This window comes from Helianthus annuus, chromosome 3 (genome assembly GCF_002127325.2).
Source record: "Helianthus annuus cultivar XRQ/B chromosome 3, HanXRQr2.0-SUNRISE, whole genome shotgun sequence".
Taxonomy (NCBI): Eukaryota; Viridiplantae; Streptophyta; class Magnoliopsida; order Asterales; family Asteraceae; genus Helianthus; species Helianthus annuus.
The window spans coordinates 148355953-148363206 of record NC_035435.2 but is presented as its reverse complement, the minus strand read 5'-3'; the positions used below and the strand labels follow the sequence as shown (position 1 = coordinate 148363206).

The window sequence follows — 7254 nt, the reverse complement described above, 5'->3', positions numbered from 1 at the left end:
ACATTTTCTAATCGGTTTTTAGCGATTAAAGTGCTAATACATTATACACATTAGTGAAAGTGAAATGGTTATGTGTAGTATGCATTGTCTTCAATCGGTTTCTAATCGGCTTTCACTTTCATGTTAAAAGTTATGACTTTACGAAATGGTTATGTGTAGTATGCATTGTCTTAAACAGCTGGGGTAGCCCAGTTGGCCATCGACACCCACCTCTTACCAAGAGGTACCAGGGTCGAACCTTGGGGCGAACAAAGTACCCTCAAAGGGTCGGCTCGGCAAGGGTATTTACTGCCAGGTTCAGGCTTGTCGGGTGGCGGCCTGGGAGGGGTTATCCCCTCCGCGGTCAGGGGTACCGTGCATTACCCTTTTTTTCATTGTCTTGGTTAGGTTTACTTGTGTTGATCATAAAGTGTATTCTTGTCCGTTTCTTGAAACGTTGATAGTTATTAGCACCTACGTCACGGTACACTAAATCCGCTAATCATACACACTTGAGTTGGATTTAAAAACTTGTAGAAACCCTAGGTTGACAATTACCGAAACCGGGTGTGAAGTTTTTTTCTCATTATCGTTTATTAATCAAATTTTTGTGCATTCTTTAATTTTTTAGTTGTCAATCAATTACACCAATTTCTTTAGATTAAATTCGCATCTCTCAAATTAAACAAAATAACAAAAACATTCTAGTAAGCTTCATAAATTGTGACACTTTTGATAATTCAATTGAATCCATTCACAAACCACATACTCTTCGTGGTTCGACCCCTTGCTACCACTAATTATTTGTTAAGGGTAATTTGGGCTTATAAATCTTATCTTTGACCGGAGCGCGACACTCCGATCAATAAATTAAGCTAGAAATGAGTAAATATAATATTTGAAGTTAAAGATCATTATTTATTAAATTGTTTTTAATGAATTAGGTATATATGAGATTTCAACTAGTTTATAAGGGTATATATGTAATTTTGCAATGGTATACATGAAATTTTGCAAATTTGTAGGGGTATATATGAAGTTGCCCCTTTTAAGAGGATCCACCCAAAATATACTAATGAACTTGGGAATGATGGAATAAGGTTTATTTGTCTTAGTTACCTTAAAACGAACGAACACACAAACTTCCCACCAATTGGTTCATAAACTTTTCGCTGAAAGTTCATTTCGTTTGCAGCTGTACGGGCTACAGCCATGTGATTCATATATACCTAATTGTGCCATATCATGTAAATATTAAAAAGAAAAAGTTTTGGGATCCCTCTTGTTTCTAATTAGTCATTACACAGTTGTGAATCATTGGCTGAAATATGACAACTAGGGCATGAGATGAAATTTAGAAAATTAAACAAAAATTTAAGCTTTCGTGATACAATCTCCTCATATCGATTACACTTGTATTTACGGTTGAGTAATTAACCTCAAGATAAAATGTTGATAAAATATACTTCTATGAAAAGTGAAGATCTTGTTAAAAGTTGGGATATGATTGTGTACCCTAATTATATATTTATATATTATGAATTTATAACATTGTAGTGCATTATGTGGTTGTATTGCTTGCATTGTTCTTATTTTGTGCATATATATATGTAGTATCACTTGTATTAGTTGTAAATTGAGTAGGGATTGCCAGCTGTTGAGTATAAATTCCCAGTTGTTATAAAATGTGTTTCTCTAATGATGATTTTAGTTATAAACTTGATTAGAAATTGCCAAGTGTCCTAATACGTGTCTCCTTGATGACGATTTAGGGTTTAAAACCCCCCAAACATGCAATTTACTTTTTGCTCAGAATAGAATCAAGGCCCTAATCTCTCTGGTTCTCGTTTCTTCCATTCACACAGCGGTTGAACTAAAGTTGGTCCTTTTGATTTATGTTAACCTTATTTCTAAACGAGTTTTCCTACTTAAATTGGTAAATTTTCGCCATTTCAACATTGTATTCTCAGCCATTGTACTAAGTTTTGTTAAATTTTGTTCGCTGTTTAGTTATAATTTGTGGAAATTGTTGTGTAGGATGAAGTAATTTTTGTTATAGGGTTTTCATGATTTTTTAGGATTACCAAATTTTAGGTTGAGTCTGAGGTTTGGATTAGATATGTGAGGAAAGTTGATCATTTTTAGGTGTAGATCATCTGTGGTAGAGATAACACATCTTTGTGTTGAGGATTTATTGGTGGAGATAACACTTCTATGTTATATATCATTCTTTATAATTGCATAGCAGTATGTCACGCCCTGCAAAAATTCAACTCAAAATTTTAGCATTTCGGAAGTTTCCTGAACACTAAGGAAATGTCTAGAGTTGCCCGAAAGTCTCCGGAACAACCTAGACAATACTAGAACGTGTTGTCACCCTTAGAAGGTCCTAGATCAACCTTCAATTTGTTCAAGTAATACATAACCATCTTTGTTGTAGTATTGAACTACAAAAATAATCTTGTGTTTACACAAACAAAGACTTTTGCTGCGATACATAACCAAACCTAACCACAAGACTTAACTTAGTAGCATTCTAAGAGCCGCACGAGAATAACTCCGTGACAAGCAACTACCATTTGATATTCCCTTCTACAAGTATAGGCTTAAATTTTGAGCTTTTGAGGATTTGCAATAACTAATTTTCTATTACTTAATTAACAATAGAAATCATTAATTATATATTATTAATACACAATATTATCTATCTATCTATATCTATATATATATATTATATATACTATATAATACATCTCATATGTACTAAAAGGTAATTTCCTCATGAAATTTTAAGACGGCAGACGAAGGGTCATGCCTTCTTCCCTGTTCTTTCATCCTCTTCTCCCAATTTTGCCCCCAATTCAATGTATTACCCCCAAAGAAGTCTACACCTGAACAACAAAGATGACGCAAATCGTCACTGCCATTTCTAATACAATCAATTAGGTCTCATCATTGATTTACATTCACTTCATCTTCCTCATCTCTCTATTCAATACCCATTATGTTATGCAGGCCTTAATTCCTGATTGAATGAAAATATTGAAGGGTCGTGCGTTTTCAGATTTAGAATATAATTGTCAGGCAGTGGTGGTTCAGATGGAACCTCAATCACGCGCCGATTAGGGATTCACTAGGTAATAACTTGCTTCTTCTTATTTTGCATTTTTGGTGCCTTTTGTGGGCTTAATTAGTTTATATTATTGTAATTTATCATATATTATTGTAATCGACAGTCGAAAGTTGTGCCAGATCAGTATGACGAAAGTTCAATTACTATGTGTACGCTTCAGATGCATCGGCGGTGTACGGTTTATCGGCGCTTGGATTGTTGTTGATTAGTCAGACGGTTGAGAAGTGTGGCGGTTTTCTTCTTTGTTTTCTCCTGGTGAGTTTTCAGTTTTGTGTTTACTTGTTTGTCAGTATTGTTTTAGTTATGGCACAATGTGATGGCGTGTTTTATGATTAATTGATTCTAATCTGTGTGTTTTTTTTATTGTTGTGATGGGGAGTTTGGGCCAGACTCTTGATTATCGTTAGGTTTTGAATATTGCTGTTTTGCACAATGTTTGTTACCAATTTAGGATTTTACTTTATATCATTTACATGATTGAGTGTTCATTTTGTGTTAAAAGACACTCAGACCTTTGAGAATTTGTGTTGAAATCTTTTGTAATGTTGACTTGCAGGATGGCCGTATAGATTATAATGAATTTGTAGCAATGGTGCACAATGGAAGCGCGACATTGACAAAGAAGCAATTGAAGGATGATTTTAGTGTCGGGTTAAGGGAGTCGGTGCCAGTTTCTTGATATTATTTGTTTTCATTGTTTCATATAAATGGCACATCATAACAAGTGGATGTACAGAGTTCACATTCATACACAGGGCGCACACATAAACACTTATTCACGAGTTTTATAGAATGTTTCATAACATTTGTCACTATTAGCCATGGGTATCGGTTACCAATTATTGGATGGGGTGGGAGTGGATTGGGGTATGTTTGATATGTTGTGGGCTTTGGCTCTTTTGGACCTTTTGGTTTGGGCTGGAGATATAAGGGGGTGGCAGGTAATTGACCCGTATAGAATTTCCGCTTTTTTTGGTGGTTCGTTCTTCTCATCTTCTTATTTGGTAGCTACATTTTCGGTCCTTCAACCCTTTTTAATTCTTTTTAGCAGGTTCAAAATGACACACTACCACATTTTAGTCTTTAGAAGTTGTGATCTTTTATTTCTTGTTTTTGAGTTCTTATGTGTATTGTTAATATTTTAACTTGAAATTTTAAATCCGTGGTACTGTTTCATTTGGTTCCGGTTGCTGGTGAAGAGCCAAATCCATGCTGGTGGAAGGGGCCTAGGGAAGTTAACTGTTGATGTAATCACTTGCTGGTTTGATGTCAGGTAATGCGTCATCTATTAGTAAGTAGGGGTTTAGAAATAAAGGGATATGCAATAACAGTAGTCCGGTGGGTGTTGTTCAAAAGTTGGTGGGGTCCTATGTGGTTATATACAATAACATTTCTCTATAATTGCAGAAATGATGAAGAAATGCAGCAAGGAGAAGAAGAGGCTTTATTCTGCATTTTGTGCAATGTAAAGGTATGGTTAACATTTGCTGACGTATTTATTTTCTTTGTGATTGTTTATGTATGGGTAAATTGGTTTATTTTGATTGTATTCTTCCTTCAATGTGACTTCCTAAGTTGCCCAAAGTGCATTCAAAATGCATAATACGTCTTACATTGTATCCTAAATGAGTACTTACGTTATTTTCTAATAGTAATTAGCACAATATATATTTCTGAAATATAAAAAAGGAAAAGACTAAATAGTATTTGCTGATCGCTTGAGTTAGGTCCTGGCTTGTCGGTGTCTGGTGAAAGAGGGTGATCGAGAGGCTCCGAGCTTCCTGTTCATGTTAGTTAAGCTTGGTTTCTGGACCTCACAATTTGTAAGATTAGTGTTTTGGTTCTCTTCATTCTTTTAACGGATGGTCATTAGTGTTTTATCTTAGGTTGTTTACTTCTCCGGAATGTTCCAAGGTATGTCATGCTTCTGGGTCAGTTACTATTCTTTCTATTTAACAACTGCTTAAATGCTAAATTGTTGTAGGTGTTTTTTTTTTTTTTTTTTTTTTTTTTTTTTTTTTTTTTTTTTGAAAGGCACTTCATTAAAAAAGGAACAAGACCCAGCAGCCCCTAGCATCTTGATCATGTAAACATGTTGGGTATTGGCTTTTTAGTAGTTGGTCATTTGGTTTTGTAATTTTACTTTAAGAGCCTGCTACATCCTATTGTTCTCATTAGACACTCTCCTTAGCTACCCATTGTCTTGTTAGTAAATGATTAACCTAAATGTTTGGTCTGGTTTCAAAGGTGTCTCTTTCAAAAGGAACATGTATAGTCTGTTTTTTGTTTTAGACTGAGGGAGAGGTGCATTTTAGCATGTTAAATTGTTGGTGCAATTTTGAATCTTTACTTAAAATATAAATGATGTTGACTTCAGTTAGGTATAAAATCATATTTTTTGTTTCAGTTTCCCAGGTGGAATATGAAGTTCTAAGGTTGCTTGGTCTGGAACATAGTCAGATCACTGTTTTGATGGACTGTGGACTCTCATTTTTTGGAATCCTTGTAAAAACGTTGAGATCATGTGTTGCATTTCTTCAAGATTATTACCCAACCCGGCTTGGGTGTTTACTTGTTGTATGGCTCCCCTCTATTGCCCGAGTCATAACTCAAACTCAATTCCAAGTAAGCATGTTTGATTTTGTACTTTTTTCACATCACCATTTCTTGTTCGCAATCATCACAGAAAGAGGACAGAAACATAAAGGTTGATATTGATGCTATTGATGGCAATTTTGACCTATTTACAACTGTGAGTTGTCTTATTTCGAAATGCTCAAATGGGGTAACCTAAAAAAGACCTGAGTAGAAGGAAACATGTCTAATAGGTGTCGTATTAGAAAGGGGTATTGGATTTTAATAATCCCAAGTTTCACTAATTGGCCGGTAATAATCCCAACTTCAAAAATTGCCTACAACAGTCCAAACTTGTAAGATTTTGGCCACCAATGATCCTTGTCTAACTGGGTTATAACCTTGATGGGCTGGTGACCTGCAACTTATTCTGGCGACCCATTTTACCCCTGAAACCACCAAACGAGACCACCACCAATCATCTCCGACCTCCTGTAATCCTCTCCGCTTCTCAAAAGTTTAAAATTTCCACCATCTACGTAACTCCGGTGACCTGCAACTTATTCCGACGACCTTCTTTACCCCTGAAACCACCAAAGGAGACCACCACTTGTCATCTCCAACCTCTAGTGACCTTCTCCGCCGCTCAAAACTGCAAAAAACTAACTTGGTTATAACCCAGTTAGACAAGGATCATTGGTGGCCAAAATCTTACAAGTTGGGACTGTTGTAGGCAATTTTTGAAGTTGGGATTATTACCGGCCAATCAGTAAAACTTGGGATTATTAAAATCCAATACCCCTATTAGAAAATTATTTTTATAAATAAAATACGTGAAACCCGCTGCTCAACATACCGCCAAAAAAACATAATACCCGCGACAACGCGCGGGCATTGCCACTATTAATCAACCACCGTATCGGTTCAACCGCCAAGAGTCAAATACATAGCGTGAGTGCCGGTTCACCCCATGCCAACCAAACTGGTTCGGGATTCGGTTCCCCGGTCCAGCTAATCTATATCCAGATAACCTTCCATACCCATACAATACTTATTGAAAAGAAAAACAAATAGATAGATCATTGGTTTGCCCATAAAGCACTAGAGACATAACATGGTTTAGCCTAGATGCACCACAAAGTAGCTAAGGAAGCTCATCTGCAGTATTTGCCAACACAAATAACATATATGACAATTTATGGATTTTTTTTTTAAACTAAAGAGGTTAATGGATGGATGAGTGTACTTGTATAAAAAATGCGGTTTCAGCTATCAAACTACTGAAACAACTCAAAGCAGTGCTGGCGACACTCGCCAGCACTCTTGCAAGTCCGAATGACCCGACATCAATATCAAGCTAAAATAACATAAACTCTTTTGAGTAAATATTTAAGGCGAAAAAGGGTTTAACAGTTAAAGTTGTTAGTTTACCTCCATGTAGTTCTTTCCGCGAATATAGTTAACTTTAACCAACTGACCCACCAGAGCGGCTCTAGCACCTTGTTTCAGAACCCATGGTCCCTAAAATCAATGAATCTTATGATAATTTTTTTAAACTTCTTTTTAAG

The 7254-nt window shown here is 35.8% G+C and overlaps 1 long non-coding RNA gene across 2 annotated transcripts; it reads left to right on the top strand.

Annotated features, from left to right (window-relative positions):
- The first annotated feature begins 2749 nt into the window (after positions 1-2749).
- LOC110929989 lies at positions 2750-5767 on the top strand. Of its 2 annotated transcripts, XR_004888576.1 has the most exons (7): positions 2750-2925; positions 2995-3116; positions 3216-3367; positions 3669-4385; positions 4520-4583; positions 4840-5026; positions 5520-5767. It is a non-coding gene; the product is annotated as an uncharacterized LOC110929989 (long non-coding RNA). The 2 variants fall into 2 exon arrangements; XR_004888575.1 differs by having other exon boundaries at positions 2750-3116.
- The last annotated feature ends 1487 nt before the right edge of the window (positions 5768-7254 follow it).